The sequence below is a fragment of the Mobula hypostoma genome, chromosome 11 (assembly GCF_963921235.1).
Source record: "Mobula hypostoma chromosome 11, sMobHyp1.1, whole genome shotgun sequence".
Classification (NCBI taxonomy): Eukaryota; Metazoa; Chordata; class Chondrichthyes; order Myliobatiformes; family Myliobatidae; genus Mobula; species Mobula hypostoma.
The window spans coordinates 99,380,009-99,400,519 of NC_086107.1; positions in this window are offsets into that span (position 1 = coordinate 99,380,009).

Below are 20,511 nucleotides of genomic sequence, written 5' to 3' on the forward strand. Positions count from 1 at the left end.
CGGAGCCCTGGTCTGTGGGGTGGGTGCACCAGTAGCCCAGGGTGGGACTGAGCAACCAACCACGATGGGGGGGGGGGGACCTCTGATCTCCTTCTCCCACCACAGTGCATTTAAAGACCAAGTGATTAAACTCATTTAAAAGGCCAATCGAAAGCCTTTGGAATGAAATGCATGTAGCCTGGCAGAAAGGAGAATACCAGAGACGGGTGTGAGCGGGGGGCGGGGGGGGGGGGTTGGGATGTGATCCCATCTCGGAGACATGTCTCCGGGGAGACCAGAGGTTGGGAGATGGTCCACTGATATACTCACGCGTCAGGAAGGGCAATGAGGTGGGATGGGATGGGTGGTATCATTGTTGTGATGCAGCAAGGAAGCACGATGTATAATCAGTGTGGGTGAAGTGAAGGGGAGCCGAGGGACAGGAGGGTTGTCTGCAGGTTGTGTTGGGGGAGCAGGTCAAACTGGAAATCTTCAGATGGACAGTACTGTGCAAAAAGTCTTAGGCACATATTTACAGCCAGGGAGGCTAAGACCTTCGCACGGTACTGTAGTTTTCGATGTGGAGCAGAGAGCCAGTTTGTAAACCTGGTGGGAACAAAGGGTGTTGGGAATGGTGAGGGTGGAGTGCCACGGGAGGGGTGGCAGAGAAGGACTGGCTGGAGGGGGGTGTGGCATGGGTGCAGACACACCCAGTCCTGAGACACCAGGCAAGGTCATCAGGTTACAAACAACTGGCTTATTGATTATTACAGAATGTCTCTCTGGTGCTTCCCACTCCCTCTCTCCCCCTTTCTGTAGATGTACCATGGAGAATATCACTGTCTGGTATGGAGGGGCTACTGCACAGGACCAAAAGTAGCTGCAGAGGGTTGTAAATCTAGTCAGCTCCATTTGGGGTACTAGCCTACAAAGTATCCAGGACATCTTTAGGGAGCAGTGTCTCAGAAAGGCAGCGTCCACTATTAAGGACCTCCAGCACCCAGGGCATGCCCTTTTCTTACTGTTATCATCAGGTAGGAGGTACAGAAGCCTGAAGGAACACACTCAGCGATTCAGGAACAGCCTCTTCCCCTCTGCCATCCGATTCCTAAATGGACTTTGAATCTATGAACACTACCTCACATTTTTAATATATATTATTTGTTTTTTGCATGATTTTTAATCTATTCAATATACGTATACTCTAATTGATTTACTTATTTATTATTATTATTTTATTTTGTTTTCTTTTTCTCCTATATTACATATTGCATTGAACTGCTGCTGCTAAGTTAACAAATTTCACAACACATGCCGGTGATAATAAACCTGATTCTGATTCTGATCCGATTCCCTTTTCCCAACCGTGATTCTCCTCTCCCTGCCCCCTTCCCACTCTCAGTCCACAATAGGGACCCATATCAGAATCAGGTTTATCATCACTCACATATGTCATGAAATTTGTTGTTTTTCTTTCTCATTGCATATACACATCACTCTTGGCATGGAAAAGTTGCCCGTTTGGTCCCTTTTAAATCCCTTCTCACCTTGAGAGTGACCACATAGAAGGCTTATAGAATGCTTGCTTTTATTGGTTGAGACATTTAAGTTCAAAAGCCAAAAGGTTATGTTGCAACTTTATAAGACTCTGGAGTACTGCACACAGTACTGGTCGTCCCATTATAAGAAGGATCTTGAGGCTTTGGAGATGTTGTCTGTTTGGAGGGCAGATGCTATCATGAGAGGCTGGATAAACTTGGGTTGTTTTCTCCGGAGTGTCGGAGGCTAAGGGGAGATCTGATAGAGGTTTACAAGATTATGAGAGGCATGGATAGAGTGGACAGAGAGTATCTGTTTCCCAGCGTTGAAATGTCTAATACCAGAGGGCATGCATTGAAGCCGGTCCAGTACAGCACTGTGGGCCGAATGGCCTGTTCCTGAGCTGTACTGTTCTATGTTCTAAACCTCTGCCCTCTATTTTTAGACTGTCATACCCTGGGGAAAGGACTGTTATCCCCCACCTTATCTATGCCTCTCATAATTTTACACACTTCTATAAAGTCACTTCTCACTCTCCAACATTCCAGGGCATAAAGACCTAATCTGGCTCTCTAGTCTTTTTAACAACCTCATAAACATTCTCAGCACACTTTCCAGTCCACATCAATGGGATTAGACAGTCATCCACATTGCCTGGAAGGGAAACCATGCTTGATAAATTACTGAGCTTTTCAGCAACACACACAAAATGCCGGAGGAACTCAGCAGGCCAGGCTGCATCTGTGGAAAAGTGTTAACAGTCAACGCTTTGGGACCCTTCTTCTGGACTGGAAAGGAAGTAAGGAGAAGTCAGAGTAAGAAGGTGGGGGTGGGGAGGAAGAAGTACAAGGGGGCAAGTGATATGGGAAACTGGGAGAGGGGGAAGGGGTGAAGCACTCTTTTCCATAGATGCTGCCTGGCCTGCTGAGTTCCTCCAGCATTTTGTGGGTTGCTTTGGATATCCAGCATCGGCAGATTTTCTCATGAATTTTACGGAGATTTTGAAACAGAATGTTGCAGTGAAGTCCCACATAAACAACTAGGATTTAAAATTCAAATGCCTGGGTAATAATATCCTCACTGAGAATTGGCAGACATTAGGAAAAGGAGCACAGGAGGAGGGACTAATTCAGAATGGCAGGTAACAATTAGTGGGAGACTGCAGAGATTAGCCTTCATTAAATGATCTGGATGAGGGAACCCTCACCAAGAGTAGGAGATGCAAGGCCAGTTACGTGAAAGAGTTAGTTCGTGCTGCTTCCTCCCATCAGTGTTGCCCTCCAGTGAAAGATGAGTTGGATTGTGTTCACCGGCAGCTACACCAACCATACACTCAGGGACTTGGTCTGTATATACATATATATCTGTGAGACTTTTTTTTCCTGCTATTGTAACTGTACGTACTTTGTGCTGGGTGTGACTGTTGGTACTGTGTTTTGTACCTTGACCCTGGAGAAACGCCATTTCAATTCACCGCATTCATGCGCATGGTTGAACCTCGAACTTGAAATGAAATATCTCGAAGTTGGTCTACAGTGTTAAACCGGGTGGGGTTCTGGATTGTGACAGGAATACAGACAGACTGCGCAAGTGGGTGAATACGTGGCAGACACAAGCCAACACGGAACAACCTGAAAAACATTAGTAGGGAACCTGGGAGCCGGTGTATTATTGAAATGGTGTTAGATTGGGAGGCGTCGATGCACAAAGAAGCTTCTTGCACTCCAGTCACCGAGGACAAACAGAATGTCAAGGCAGCAGATAATGTGCTGGCTTCATAGCAAGAAGACTGCAGTACCAGAGATGTTCCAACACAGTTATACCAGACCTTGTGAGACCTCACCGAGTGGGTTTGGCTTCCTTGTCCAAGAATGGATATTCAATAAAGATCCAATTATCCAGCCTGTGTGGGACTTTGGAGCTGCTGGACAGCAAGATTATGTGGACTATTCTCTCAGACTCCTTCAGTACACCAATAAGCTTTTCACTTTTTTTTCCAACTTTATGCAACAGTATAATAAGTTTTGCAGAGAACCTGAGGTTGCAGGGAGTGTGGGTCATAGAGTCAGCTGAGCCTATGACTGAGTTTCTGATCAGACTCTCTATTGATAGAACGCCTCATTGCCAGAACATACCAACATAGGTGTGTGTGGGTGAGGTTTGTTCCTGAGGTGTGCTGTGTTGGGTCCACGACACTCCACTATTTCTTGCAGTCAAGTGCTGAGCCGTAGCCATACCAAACTGTGATGCATCTGCACAGGATGCTTTCTATGGTGCATCAAATCAAATTGGTGAGGGTCAAATCGGACATATCTAATTACTTTAGCCTCCTTAGGAAGCAGTGGCGTTGGGTGAGTTTTCTTAGCTGTGGGTTTGATGTGATTGGACCAGGTCAGGCTATTGGTGATGATCTCTCCCAGAAACTTCAAGGTGTCAACCCCAACACCGGTGATGAAGACAGCAGTTGAGTGGTGTCAGCACTGCGGGTGGGACTGAGCTCAAATACAGACACAGTGTTGGTCAAATGACTTCAACTCTCTTGCCACATTCACTTCACAAACAAGAGAGATTCTGCAGATGCTGGAAATCCAAGCAACACACACACACACACACACACACAAAATGCGTATGGGATTTCAGGCAGCATCCGTGGAAAAAAGTACAGTCGACGTTATAGGCCGAGACCCTTCGGCGATCCTGGATCTCGGCCCGAGACGTCGACTGTACTTTCCCCACCCCATAGCTGCTGCCTGGCCCCCTGAGTTCCTCCAGCATTTTGTGCGTGTTGCCACATTCACTTGTTCGGATTCCAGCCCCAGAGTTCACTGAGAATACAACAAAAAGGCTTCAGATCAGCTGTCTCGCAAGATCCAAGGCTTCAAGAGAAAATCGGGCGAGTCAGTCCACGAAACAAAAGGGCGTGCTTCCACAGGCTGGATCACAGGTAAGTCTTTTTCACAGTACCGACACAGGCAAGTAATTCCACAGTGAATGGCCTAACTCCAGCAGCAGGGCGAGTATCAAGACACAGCCACCAGCCTGAAACACCCCTCAAGCGGTCTCAGGTGTGTCTCGTAATCCATTTGCGGATCCTCCCGGTGATCAGGGTGAGGACCTCCGCCCGGACAGATGACATCATTTGCTCTGGGAGGTGTCAGCGCCGCCTGCTGGGCGCTTGAGGTGTTACAGCCGGGGAATGCGGCAGCAATTGGCGTGGACAGACAGAGATGGGAAGGTGGGATTCCAGGTGCCGCTGCTGGACACGGAGGGGCTGAGTCAGGTGGGGAAGCGCCCCAGACCGTGAAAGGGTGTATCACCCCAGAAGGACACGAGTGGTACTGGTGCTATGGTTTCAATACGGTGTTAACACTACAGAAGGTATTGACCTTAGGACACTAAGAATGTAAATTTATTTGCATTTTGTGTTTTTTTTACCAGGAATAAAGTTTAATTTTGAAATTAAACGATATGGGAGCAACACTCACGGAACTGCAGAGCATACACAGGTCATCTCTTGCTGCATGTGTTGATTATCTTAAAAACATAGGCTATGGCCTTTAATTTTACCAAGGAAAAAAAATCTGGATTTGCTTAGCACTGTAGTGCAAGGCTGTTCATTAGGTGTGTCGAAAATCAAACATACAAAAATTGGTGAAAATAGTGGAAAAAATGTAAATATTTACAAAACGGTATCGACAAGAAAACACGATAATTAGTCCATACTTGTTCCTGTCCAGTGTGGGCTCCTGGCAGTCCCCACCCCTCTCCCATACTGAGGGAGTCCACAAATGGGAGGAAAGTGCCCAACAATTCCCTCGACCGGACGACTCTCTCTGAGTGTGGCTGGCCTGACCTGCGTTCAGAGCCAGAAAGCACAAGCACCAAGTGCGAGCCTGTGCTGGGGTCTACCTGCCCCCAGTGCCGTGCGGGTTGGATCCAGCTTTCACCATTTGCCGTACTTCCTTCCCCTCGTAGAATACTTCACCAGAACAACATCGTCGATCACGGGCGGCGACAGCACCGCGGATCCTGCGAGATTGTTTCCCAAGTAGGCCGCAAAAGTCAATTGACAGAACACCTCATCACCAGATCTTTCCCAACAAGCAGCGAGACCTCGCTTGGCTGGCGGAGAGAGGGTACGGTTGGAGTCTCACTCCCGTTACCCACTGCCCTCAAGACGGCTGCAGTGAGGACAAAGCCGTCTCCCATCTCCCCAGTCGATGGGTGGAAGGGGGCGGAGGGTCCTCTGTCGAGATTCACCGGGGTAGTAGTGATACAGAGCGCTCTGCCGTCCAAGGGCGTCTCCCAGGGGTGCACGCCAAGATAGACATCAACCCTGCAGTGGCATAGCTTAGCTGAGCTGCTTCCGAATGACCTCGGAGGCCCGGGTTCAATTCCGAGCTCCTGCGAGCAAATGGATTCCCCCCCCCCCCCCCACATGCTCCAGTTTCCTCCCACTGTGATGATATTGACTCCATTACCTGCAAGCTCTAAACAGAAGACTTTACATCCTGTCTGATATATAAAACAAAATGTTATTTCAAGAAAGCAGCATCCATCATCAGGGACCCCCATCACCCAGGTCTTGCTCTCTTCTCGCTGCTGCCATCAGGAAGAAGGTACAGGAGCCTCAGGGCTCACACCACCAGATTCAGGAACAGTTACTATCAGGCTCTTGAACCAGAGAGGATAACTTCACTTGCCCCATCATTGAACTGTTCCCACAACCAATAGACTTACTTTTAAGGACTCTTCTTCTCATGTTCTCAATATTTATTGCTTTTTATTAGATTTGATTAGATTATGAGGATACTTAGTCCTCTTTTATTGTCATTTAGTAATGCATGCATTAAGAAATGATACAATGTTCTTCCAATATGATATCACAGAAACACAAGACAGACCAAGCTAAAACTGATTTAAAAAACCACATAATTATAACATACAGTTACAACAGTGCAAAGCAATACTGTAATTTGATGACGAGCAGACCATGGGCACAGTAAAAAAAAAGTCTCAAAGTCCCGATAGCCCCATCATCTCATGCAGGCGGTAGAAGGAAGAAAAACTCTCCCTGTCATGAACCTTCAGCGCCACAAACTTGCTGATGCAGCACCCTGGAAGCACCCGACCACAGCCGACTCTCAGTCCATCCGAAAACTTAGAGCCTCCGACCAGCCCTCTGACACTGAGCACCATCTCTGCCGAGCGCTTTCACCCCAGCCCTGGCCACCAACCAACAAGCAAAGTCGAGGATTCAGGGCCTTCCCCTCCGGAGATTTCGGATCACACAGTAGTGGCAGCAGCGAAACAGGCATTTCCGAAGTTTCACTGGATGTTCCTCCATGCTTCTTCACATCCGTCTTCATGAAATCAGGATTGTGCACGGCATCCTACTTGACAGGTAACAGATATTCATTCCAGAGTGGCCGCTATGCGCTGCATTGTGCCGCCATCTTCTCTTCTAATTATTTATTATTATTTCTTTATTTTTATAGTTACACTGTTTGCTATCCTTTGGACACTGTATGAACACCCCAGTTGGTGTGGTCTTTCATTGATTCTGTTATGGCACAACTTTGTGGGCCAAAGGCCCTGTAACGCGCTGTGGATTTCTATCCTATTATGGATTTATTGAGTATGCCTGCAAGAAAATTAAACTTGGGGTTGTATATGGTGACATACATGTACTTTGATAATAAATTTACTTTTATCTTTGATTATAACATATCAACCTAGACTTCAAAGACCAGTTTACTTTACTGTTTATTCTCCACGGCAAAGTCTAATTCAGTATAATCACTATTTGAATGGTGGGTCCTTCTCTCTACCAACAAGGAGCTATTTCCAGCTAAAGAAGGAGCTTAAATACTTTAATTTATGTTTAGTGATACAAAATAAATATAGACAAATAATTCTTGACATTGACTTAAACCAGTCACAACAAAGACAGATAGACAAACTTGTCTGCAAGGAGCTTGTACGTTCTTTCCGTGACTGCGTGGGTTTCCTCTGGGTGCTCCAGTTTCCTCCCACTGTGCAAAGGTCTACCAGCTAATTGACCATTGTAAATTGTCAGGAAACTATTAAATAAGACCATAAGATATAGGAGCAGAAGTAAGCCATTCGGCCCATCGGATCTGCTCCGCCATTCAGTCATGGGCTGACCCAATTCTTCCAGTCATCCCAACTCCCCTGCCTTCTCCCCATACCCTTTGATGTCTTGGCTAATCGAGAACCTATCTATCTCTGCCTTAAATATATCCAATGACTTGGCCTCCACAGCTGCTCACTGCAACAAATTCCACAGATTTACCACCCTCTGACTAAAGTAAATTTCTCTGCATCTCTGTTCTAAATGGACGTCCTTCAATCCTGAAGTCTTGCCCTCTTGTCCTAGACTCCCCTACCATGGGAAATAACTATCTCACTCCTGTACGCCTCCTTACCTGGGTTGCTGGGCGGTGAGGCTGGTAGGGCCAGAAGAGCCTGTTCCACGTTGTAGCTCTAAATAGATAAACAGATAAACAAGCAAGTAAACAAGCTGAGGGAACTCAGCAGGCCCTCGCGGCGTCAGTGGAGAAAAGCAGACAGCCAATGTTTCGGGCCAGGCCCCTCCTCAGCGAGCGAGATGCCCAATAAATGGGGGAAGGGGAGAAATCAGAGCAGTGATAAGTGGAGAGGAGAGAGGCTGGGCAAGAGGCAGTGATAGGTAGGAGCCACAGAGAGACAGCTTGGGAGAGGAAATGGCGGGAGGGGTGATAGGCAGGAGAGGAGAAAGGATGGTAGAATATAACAATATAATATAAAGCAAATGGTAACTACTTTATTTTACATTTTAAATTTTACAGATAAGGTATATTTTACAAATAAGGAGGAGGAGAGGACTAGATGGGGGCGCATGCAGCCGTTCCGAATGATATCAATAGGTGTTAACTAGGGGGCCGTGCACAATCCTGATTTGATGGAGACAGCCGTGAGAGCACCAAGGAACACCTGGAGAAACTTCTGAAATGCCCGCTTCGCTGCCACTGCTACTGTGCGATCGAGAATCTCCGGAGGGGAAGGCCCCAAGTCCTCGGCTTTGCCTATTGCCTGTGGCCGGGGCCGGGGTCGAAGCCCTCGGCAGAGATGGTGCTCGGTGCTCGGTGTCAGAGGGCTGGTCGGAGGCTCGGAGTTTTCGGACGGACTCGGAGTCAGACTGTGGTCGGATGCTTCCAGGATGCTGCATCGGTAAGTTTGCGACGCTGGAGGTTTACCATCTGCGTGAGATGATGGGACTTTCGAGAGACTCTGAGACTTCTACCGTGCCATGGTCTATTCTTACCAAATTACGGTATTGCTTTGTACTGTTGTAACTATATGTTATAATTATGTGGTTTTTGTCAGTTTTTCAGTAGGTTTGTCTTGTATTTCTGTGATATCATTCTGGAGAAACATTGTATCATTTCTTAATGCATGCATTACTAAATGACAATAAAAGAGGACGGCGTGTCCTCATAATCTAATCTAATCTATTTTAAAATTAAAATTGCTCTCTGCTCCATTCTGGGCTTGATTTGCCCCATTTTTCCATTAGCTTCCAAGCCTGGGGCTCTTCACCTCCCTCTGCCCCTGCAACCTCCCTCAACGTGCTCGTCTGGAAACCACAGTCAGTGTGGGTCAGTGATAACATCTCCTTCTCACTGCCTATCAACACAGGCACATGCTTAGCACGCTGCTCTTCTCTCTATGTACTCATGACTATGTGGGTAGGCACGGCGCAAACACTATCTATAAATTCACAGTTAGGGTCGCCAACTTTCTCACTCCCAAATAAGGGACAAAAGTAGCAGCCAAATACGGGACACTTGTGTTTACCCCGAGAAAGACTACCATGACCATAAAGCCTTGCGCGGGCACCTGTGTGCGCATGTGTGATGTGCGCATACGTGACGTACGCACGTGTGTACGTGCTGATTTTTTTTCTACAAGTCGGTTTTGGTTTAATCTTCCTGATTCTATTAAGTGAAACTACACTGTACATACATTATTTCCACTTTATATAGGCTGTGTATTTATCATATCATTCCTGCTTTTACTGTATGTTAGTGTTATTTTAGGTTTTATGTGTTATTTGGTATGATTTGGTAGGTCATTTTTTGGGTCTGGGAACGCTCAAAAAGTTTTGCCATATAAATTAATGATAATTGCTTCTTCGCTTTACGCCATTTCGGCTTATGAAAGGTTTCATAGGAACGCTCTACCTTAGTGGAGGAAATATGGGACAAGGGCGGTCCCGTATGGGACAAACCAGTTTAGTCCAATATACGGGATGTCCCGGCTAATAAGGGACAGTGGCAACCCACAGATGACACTACAGTTGTTGGTAAACTCTCAGAGACGATAAGGAAGCATACAGGAGTGAGATAGATCGGCTGGTTTAAATTGTGTTTCAATGACCTCATGCTCATCGTCAGCAAGACAAAGGAACCGATTCTGGACTTCAGATTCAAGACTGAAGTACATTTACTATCAAAGAATGTTTAAATTATACAACCTTGAGATTTGTTTGCTTACAGGCAGCCACAAAGCAAGAAACCCCGAATGAACCCAATTAAAGGGGAAAAAAATAAGAAGACCAACACCCGATGCGCAAGAGAAAGGGAAATAAAACACAAACCATGGAAACAATTGAACAACATTCCGAACCATATTGCGTCCTCAGGTCTGAACCCAGGACTAGGCCCAAAGCCTCACTTATCAGCTCATTATATTAGCGGGCACAGAGCATAGCAGCCGGGGCAGTCTTCATAGCCTCAGCGCCATGAAGTGGGGAGTGACCACTGCGGAGAGCGAGCAAAATCGGCTCTTGCCTTGGAACCCGACACCCTGCCTTTTCAGTCTTTCTGGGCTGGCTTTTAAATTGACCAAATAATGGAAAAGTGAAAGGCTCCGGCTTCCTGGAGAGAGGAGTGAACGTCGCGGAGAGCCGACGAAATCAGCTCTCGCCTCTGGTCTGGGCCAGCCTTTAAATTGTCTCAACAGCAGATTGTGCCTCGCGCTAGGATCCAGCTCCTGTGAAGGGCTTGGGGCCTAGATCACGCTGCCCAGTGACTCACTCCAGGCCCAGATTTCGCTGCCCAGACCAAAGCCGCTCTGAAGCTCTTCAAATCAGCCTGGTGCCCAGAACCGAGCACCCGGGCCATTTGTACAGGCATCAAATTTCCTCTTCCCTCGAGCTCTCCTCTCCAAATGGTTCACTTCATCTGCATCGATTCTGCAACGCACCATCCCAGCTCATCCCCTGAACTCGCCTCGCCATCACTCGACCCTCACTGTTTGGGTCATGTAGGCATCCGTTAGTCTCGTGAGGCTATGGATTTGCACCTTGGAAGGTTTCCAGGGTGCAGGCCTGGGCAAGGTTGTATGGAAGACCAGCAATTGCCCATGCTGCAAGTCTCCCCTCTCCACGACACCGATGTTGTCCAAGGGAAGGGAATTAGGACCCATACAGCTTGGCACCCAACTCATCAACGCAATCACAAAGCAGGCATACCAGTGGCTCAGCTTTGTTAGGCGGTTGAGGTCTCCAAAGACTCTTGCAGATTTCTACAGATGCACGGCGGAGAACGTTCTGACGCTGGTTTCATTGCTGCCACGCGTGGAGGGGCCAATGCGTCGGATTACAAGAAGCTACAGAAGAGTTGCAGACTTAGTCAGTTCTATCATGGGCACACCCCTCCCTCCACATTACTGCAAGAGATGGTGCTCCAGGAGGGCAGCGTCCATCATTAAAGACCCTCACCATCCGAGCCATGCCCTTTTCACATTACTACCACCGGGAGCGAGGGAGGGGAACCTGGAGAGCCCATACTCAGCACTTTAGGAGCAGCTGGATTACTGAACGATCCATAAACCCATGAACACTACACATTGGATTAGATTATAAGGACACGCAGTCCTCTTTTATTGTCATTTAGTAATGCATGCTTTAAGAAATGATACAATATTCCTCCGGTGTGATATCACAGAAACACAGGACAGACCAAGACTGAAAAACTGACAAAACCACATAATTATAACATATAGTTACAACAGTACAACAATACCATAACTTGATGAAGAACAGGCCATGGTCACAGTAAAAAGTTCAAAGTCTCTGGAAAGTCCCACATCTCACGGAGACGGGAGAAGGAAAAAAACTCTCCCTGCCATGCTCTGAGTCGTCCAAAAACTTCGAGCTCTGATCAGCCCTCCGACACCGAGTACCGAGCACCATTTCTATCTGAATGCTTCGACCTCAGCCTCGGTCGCCGGCAGCAGGCAAAGCCGGGGATTTTGGGGCCTTCCCTCCGGAGATTCTCGATCGCACTGTAGCAACGGCAACAAACCGGGCATTTCAGAAATTTCTCCAGATGTTCTTCTGCTTCTCACGTCTGTCTTCATCAAATCAGAATTGTGCACGGTGTCCCACTTACAGATATGATATCATTACACTAGAGAGCTGCGCGCGCTGTGTCGCGCTGCCATCGTCTCCTCCCACTGATTTATATCTTTATGCCTTTGCCCTATACCATTGCTGCAAAACAACATATAATTCATAAGACCATAAGACATAGGAGCAGAATTAGGCCATTCGGCCCATTGAGACTGCCCCATCATTCCATCATGGCTGATCCATCATCCCTCTCGAACCCATCTCCCTGTGGATTATTTAAGAACCTATCAACCTCCACCTTAAATATACCCAATGACTTGGCCTCCACCGTTGCCTGTGGCCATGAATTCCACAGATTCACCCACCCTCCAGCTAAAGAAATTTTTCCTCATCTCTGTTCTAAATGGACGTCTCCCAATTCTGAGGCTGTGCCCTCCAGTCCTAGACTACCTCACTACAGGAAACATCCTCTCCACATCCACTCTATCCAGACCTTTCAATATTCGTTAGGTTCCAGTGAGATCCCCCTCATTCTTCTAAACTCCAGCGAGCACAGGCCCAGAGCCATCAAACACCCCTCATGCGTTAACCCTTTCATTCCTGGGATCATTCTCGTGAACCTCCTCTGGACCCTCTCCAATCCCTGTAAGTCTTTTGTTAGATAAGGGGCTCAAAGCTGCCCACAATACTCCAAGTGTGGTCTGACCGATGTCTTATAAAGTCTCAGCATTACACCCTTGCCTTTATGTTCTAGTCCTCTTGAAATGAATGCTAACATTGCAATTGCCTTCCTTACCACCGCCTCAACCTGCAAGTTAACCTTCAGGGAACCCTGCACAAGGACTCCCAAGTCCACTTGCACCTCAGATTTTTGAATTTTCTCCCCATTTAGAAAATAGTTCATGCTTTTATTCCTTGTGCCATACAGCATGACCATACACTTCCCTACATTATATTCCATCTGCCACTTCTTTGCCCATTCCTCCAATCTGTCCAAGACCTTCTGCAGACACTCTGCTTCCTCAACACTACCTGCCCTTCCACCTATCTTCATATCGTCCACAAACTTGGCCACAAAGCCATCAATTTCTTCATCTAAATCATTGCCATAGAAGTGGTCCCAACACCAACCACAGTGACACGCCACAAGTCACCAGCAGCCAACCAGAATAGGCTTCCTTTATTCCTGCACTTTGCCTCCTGCCAATCAGCCAATCTTTGATCCACGCTAGTACCTTTCCTGAAATACCATGGGCTCTTGTATTGTTAAGCAGCCTCATGTATGGCACCTTGTTAAAGGCCTTCTAAAAATCCAAATAAAAAACATTGTTGTTTTTTTTGGAAAATAGAGAATTAACACAAGTAAAGGGAAAGATTTGGGAAAGGGATAAAAAAAATGAAAAAATTAAGTAAGTAAGTACATAGGGATTGGATAATTATGTCTGCGGGCAGGAACAAGCACGAACAAATTGGGATATAAACACCTACAATGGTTGGTATATAGGCTTGTATGCAACATTTTGGACCAGTGGAAATGGTCCAGAAGGGTTGTATGGAAACTATTATTACCATTTTTCTTAACAACTAATTTCATTACTTAGCCTAATAGGTTAGATTTACCACAGTACATAATTATCTATTTAAATGTTTATTTTGCTTTTATATCATCTCAATGTGTACTTAAGAATGTATAAATAATTGTAGTTTTATACATATAAAAAAATGGAAAAGGTTATATGTGTGAAAAAAGTACATGATAATTGTGAACTCCTTATCCAAATAAAAATAAAATTTAAAAAAAAACATTGACCGACTCTTTGTCTAACCTGCCTGTTATTTTCTCAAAGAATTCCAACAGATTTGTCTGGCAAGATTTCCCCTTTAGAAAACCTTACAGACTTTGGCCTATTTTATAATGTGCCTCCAAGTACCCCAAAATTTCATCATTAGTAATTGACTCCAGCATACTTCTAACCACTGAAGTCAGTCTAACTGACCTATAGTTTCCTTTCTCCTGCCTCCTTCCCTTCTTAAAGTGTAGAGTGACATTTTCAATATTCCAGTCCTCAGGAACCATTGTTGAATATAGTGATTCTTGAAAGATTATTACTAATGCCTCCACAATCTCTTCAGCTACCTCATTCCCTCTAGTCCAGGTGACTTATCTACCTTATCTACCTGTGTCCACCGAGATGCAACACAGAGCGTCATAGGAAGTCATTCCTGCCTGTGGCCATCAAACTTTACAGCTCCTCCCTTGGAGGGTCAGACACCCTGAGCCAATAGGCTGGTCCTGGACTTATTTCATAATTTACTGGCATAATTTACATATTACTATATAACTATCTATGGTTTTATTACTATTTATTATTTATGGTGCCTCTGTAATGAAAACCAATTTCCCCCGGGATCAATAATATGACTATGACTATGACTAAGACCTTTCATCTTCACAAGCATCTTCTCCTTTGTAATAGCAACAACACTCACTTCTGGCCCCTGACACACTCGCATTTCTGGCCCCTGACGCTAGTGCCTTCCACAGCGAAGACTGATGCAAAATACTCATTAAATTCATCCCACATTATTACCTCTTCAGAGTCCCCTTCTGATGAACTTTAGCCAGCTCCTCCCTCGTGCCTCTATAATTCACTTTACTCCACTTTAATACTGATACCTACGATTTTCACCACCCCTTCTCAAACTGCAGGGTGAATTCCATCGTATTATCATCACTACTTCCTAAGTGTTCCTTTACCTTAAACTTCCTAATCAAATCTGGTTTGTTACATACACTCAATCCCAAATAGCTTTTCCCCAAGTGGGCTCAACCACAAGTTGCTCTAAAAAACCACCTGGTAGGCATTCTCCAAACTCCCTCTTTTGAGATCCAGCATGAACTGGATTTTTCCTAATCTACCTATATATTGAAATCCCCCATGATTAGTTCAACATTGCCATTTTTATATGCCTTTTCTATTTCCCGTTGTAATTTGTAGCCCACGACCTGCCTGCAGTTTGGGGGACTGTATATAACTCCCATCAGGATTTTTTTCACTCTTTTAGTCAACTTAATTCTATCAGCAAGGATTCTCCAGTCCTATGTCACCTCTTTCTAAGGATTTGATCTAATTTTTTAACAACAGAGCCACGCTCCCCTCTCTGCCTACCTGCCTGTCCTTTCAATACATTGTGTATCCTTGGAGGCTAAGCTCTTAACTATAATCTTCTTTCAGCCACGACATCATACCTGTCAACATCTAACTGCGCCACAAGAACATCTACCCTATCCCGTACACTGCGTGCATTCAGATATAACACCTTCAGCCCTGTATTCGTCACCCTTTTTAATTTTGGTCCCGTGTTACACTTTACCTCATCCCACTGACTGCAATCATTTGTCTGTCCTTCCTCACAGTCTCACTACACATATAACAACAGCTCTATCACTCCAGCTACCATTCCCCTGCCGAATTAATTTAAACCGCCCCCTACAGCTGTAGCAAACCTGCCCACGAAGAAATTGGTCCCTCCTTGGGTTCGCTGTAACAGGTCCTTTGAGGCCAATTCCATGTTGATAATTCTGATCCTGATTCATGGACCTCACACTTCCCTGTCATTCCCTTCTCTCCCAGCAGGTGTCCCCACCCTCCCGTACAGAGCGGTCAGCCTCAGCACCGCCCACTCCCCGTGCGCCAATCCGCTGCGGGCATTGTTGTCCCGGAGCTAAGAAGGTAAAGAAGTTTACGCACAACGAAATTCCAAGGCAGATTTCTAATAATAAGCGGTCACCATGTGGTGAGGAAAAAGTGCAGGTCACAAGAGCGGTGGGGGGCTGACGCACTCGATGTCCTGCAGGGCGATTCTTTCGCATCCATTGGGAGCCCAAAGGATTTTAGTTTGAAGCTCATCCAAGGGGCAGCGTCTCGGGGAGGAGTGCTTGGGAGCCTCAGCCTGGAGGGTTTCCATGGAGTTCAAAGCATAACTGCTCCCACTGGGCCGCTGTCAGCTCAGTCAGTATTCCCATTGAGTGGTGGGAACATCACGGATTATGAGAGACCCAGAGTTGGAAAGGCCATTTCCGTCTTTCCCCCCGCAGCGACTCATCTTCCCCACTGTGTCTGCAGGACACTCTGCGCTGTCCACTGTCTAACGGACTCACGGTCTAACGCCACGCACACGAAATGCTGGAGGAACTCAGCAAGCCCAGGCAGCATCTATGGAAAAATTCAGGGTCTCCCAGTGGCCACCCATTTTAATTCCACTTCCCATTCCCATCCCAATACGTCAATCGATGGCCTCCTCTACTGTCACGATGAGGCCACACTCGGGTTGAAGGAACAACACCTTATATTCCGTCTGGGTAGCCTCCAATCTGATGGCATGAACTCGATTTCTTGAACTTCCAATAATGCCTCCCTTCACCATTCCCCATCCTCCTTTCCCTCTCTCATCTTATCTCTTTACCTGCCCATCGCCTCCCTCTGGTGCTCCTCCCCCTTTTCTTTCCTCCATGGCCTCTGTCCTCTCCTATCAGACTCCCCCTTCTCCTGTATCGCTTTCACCAATCAACTCCCCAGGTCCTTACCTCATCCCTCCCCCTCCTGGTTTCACCTTTCACCTTGTGTTTCTCCCTCCCCTCCCCCACCTTCAAATCTACTCCTCATCCTTTTTTCTCCAGTCCTGCCGAAGGGTTTCGGCCCGAAACTCTTTTCCATGGATGCTGCCTGGCCTGCTGAGTTCCTCCAGCATTTTGTGTGGCGTTGCTCAGATTTCAAGCATCTGCAGACTTTCTCATGTTTGTTATGGTCTACGGCATTTGTTTGGAAGAATTCTTCCATGAAAGACAGGCAGGTACAATAATGTTGCATTGCAATGGAGCCAGACCCATCCTCTGCAACACCAGGCCATCAGCACGTAGTGACATACACATTGTGATGCATCTGCACAGCAGAGTTCAAAATAAGTTCATCATGGACGTACAGTATGTCACCACATACCACACCGAGATTCACTTTCTCAATAAATCCAATGACCATAATAGAATCGATGAAAGACCGAGTGTACGACCAGAGTGCAGAAGAGAACAAACACTGCAAATACAAAATGAAATAATTATAATAAGCAATAAATATCGTGAACACGAGATGAAGAGTTCTTGAAGGCAAATCCCTAGGTTGTGAGAACATTTCAAAGACGGGGCAAGTGAAGTTGAATGGAAGTTACCCCCTTTGGGTCAAGATCCTGATGGTTGAGGGGTAGTAACTGTTCCTGAAGCTGGTGGTGCGAGTCCCGAGGCTCCTGTACCGTCTTCCTGATGGCGGCAGTGACAAGGGAGCTCACTCACTTTTGGTCCCCACCGGACACTCAACTCTCACCTGTGGCTCCAAGTAGCTGTTTGCATGTGACAGCCGCCACAGGCCGGCACACTGCTTCGACGGGTGGGCTGACCCCAGTGAGACAGGGGCATGCCTAGCCCAGCGTGCAAAATTGGACTGGGCAGATGGGATCGACAGTGATTATTATCTGGGTGGTGGGGGTCCCCGATGATGGACGCTACTTTCCTGCGACAATGTTCCATCTAGGTGTGTCAGTGGTGGGGAGGGCTTCACCTGTGATGGACTGGGCCGTCTCTTTGCTGTGTTCAGAATGGTAATCAGGGTGGGGGCAGCCGTGGGTAGACTTTTTGCCCCTGCTCTTTAGAGCCTTGTGCATTGGACCGTCTGACTCACGCACCCACCCACCATTCCAAGGGGCTAGAATCTATGAGGCAGAGCTGACAGTGGGCCGAGTGGCCTGCTTCCATGATGTATGACTGCATGATAAGGCACATGGGAGGACTGGTGGTTAGACAGCAGCTGTTTTAATGCCCAGGACCTGATAGGTAAGGCTGGTGAACTCTGAGCATTAATCATCACACAGGGAATACAATATTATTTCAGTCACAGAAAGGATGAAAGGTAGGTAGGACTGGAAGCTCATCATTGCAGAGTATAATTGTTTCAATAGACAATAGGTGCGGGAGTAGGCCATTCGGCCCTTCGAGCCAGCACCGGCATTCACTGTGATCATGGCTGATCATCCACAATCAGTACTCCGTTCCTGCCTTCTCCCCATTTCCCTTGACCTCACTATCTTTAAGAGCTCTATCTAACTCTTTCTTGAAAGAATCCAGAGACTTGGATTTGGTTTCGGGCATGATGATGTAAGGGCATCTCAATATTGATTAGGGAGAATGTCAGAGCAGTGTTCAAGGCAGCTGTGGAAGGCTCTTCGAATGAGACCAGATGAGAAGAACCTAGAAACGATTGCTGGGGTTATAATGCAGCCCGTACCCAACAGTCACCTGGAGAGGGATGAGCAGAAAGACAGGCAAACCACCAAGTGGTAAAGAGCAATCGTGTCTTTGTAGTGGGGGGTGGGGGGAATTTATCTTTCCCAATATTGACTTTGACCGTCATAGTTCAAGGGGTTTAGATAGGGTGGAATTTGTAAATTTAGTCCAGGAGAAACCATCGAGCCAAACTACAGACAGACTTAAAAGACTGAATGAGAAATGAGGCTGGGTGAGGGGGAGCAGCTTGAGAATAGTGATCACATTCGATACATTTCAGGCTTTTATGACGAAGGATAAGTATAGTTTGGGAATTAAGACCCTAAATTGGGAAAGAGTTGATTTCAATAATATAAGACAAGATCTGGCAAAAGCTGCTTGGTTCAGGTCAAACAATATCCAATAAGTGGGAGTGTTTTAAAAGTTAGACAGTAAAGGTTCAAGGCAGCATTTTACCATGAGGTAAAAAGGACAGAGGGTGTGTGGGGTAGCACCTTTGGTGAATGAGCTCGCCGCATCCATTCTGGGGCAGCTCACTCACTTTTGGTCCCCACCGGACACTCAACTCTCACCTGTGGCTCCAAGTAGCTGTTTGCACGTGACAGCCGCCACAGGCCGGCACACTGCTTCGACGGGTGGGCTGACCCCAGTGAGACAGGGGCATGCCTGGCCCAGCGTGCAAAGTTGGACTGGGCAGATGGGATCTATAGTGAGATCCAACGGCCAGGAAGGCATACTACAACGCTCCGTGGAGAGCCGAGGACAGGACAGGGCACAGAAGATGACACAGTCGTCCACTGCGATCAAGGAAGACCCCCAGTCTATGACGCTTCTTCGTACCACCGGACTGGACTTCTGAGGTCAAGAGAGTGGAACTGCCGCAGTGCAACGGCAAAACTCCCCCGCCCAGGTCTCCTATCACAGTCAAATACGATGGACAACCACAAAAAGGACAGGGTGGCAATATTAGAGTAGCTGGAAGAAGAGAGATATAGAGGGTATGATGAAGGGAAAAAATGGAAGCATATGATTAGATAGACAACCGAAGAAGGGGATGACTCTTGAGAAATATAGAAGGTGTAAGTGAGACCTAAAAGTAAACTAGGAGGGCAAGGAGATATCACTAACAGACACGACTAAGGAGAATCACAAGCTATTTTATAAGGATATTGGCAGTAAGAAGGTAATGAGAGACCGAAGGAACAATCTTTATGTGGGGCGAGGGGTAGGGGTGAGTGCTCGGTGGGGAGTGCCGATGCTTTTTTGCTGGTGGTGGTGGTGGGGGGGGGGGAGTCGTTGCTTTGTTGCTTATGTGTGGGAGGGGGAGTTGGGGGAGCTTTGGGGGTCTAACGTTTAACCATCACTCATTCTTTGGGGGGATACTCTTCCGTTTTCGTGGATGTTTGCGAAGAAAAAGAATTTCACGATGTATATGGAACTAGTAGAGTGGATAGGGGAGAACCAGTGGATGTGGTATATTTGGATTTTCAAAAGGCTTTTGACAAGGTCCCACACAGGAGATTAGTGTGCAAACTTAAAGCACACAGTATTGGGGGTAAGGTATTGATGTGGATAGAGAATTGGTTAGCAGACAGGAAGCAAAGAGTGGGAATAAACGGGACCTTTTCAGAATGGCAGGCAGTGACTAGTGGGGTACCGCAAGGCTCAGTGCTGGGACCCCAGTTGTTTACAATATATATTAATGACTTGGATGAGGGAATTAAATGCAGCATCTCCAAGTTTGCAGATGACACGAAGCTGGGCGGCAGTGTTAGCTGTGAGGAGGATGCTAAGAGGATGCAGGGTGACTTGGATACGTTAGGTGAGTGGGCAAATTCATGGCAGATGCAATTTACTGTGGATAAATGTGAAGTTATCCACTTTGGTGGCAAAAATAGGAAAACAGATTATTATCTGAATGGTGGCCGATTAGGAAAAGGGGAGGTGCAGCGAGACCTGGGTGTCATTATACACCAGTCATTGAAAGTGGGCATGCAGGTACAGCAGGCAGTGAAAAAGGCGAATGGTATGCTGGCATTTATAGCGAGAGGATTCGAGTACAGGAGCAGGGAGGTACTACTGCAGTTGTACAAGGCCTTGGTGAGACCACACCTGGAGTATTGTGTGCAGTTTTGGTCCCCTAATCCGAGGAAAGACGTCCTTGCCATAGAGGGAGTACAGAGAAGGTTCACCAGATTGATTCCTGGGATGACAGGACTTTCATATGAAGAAAGACTGG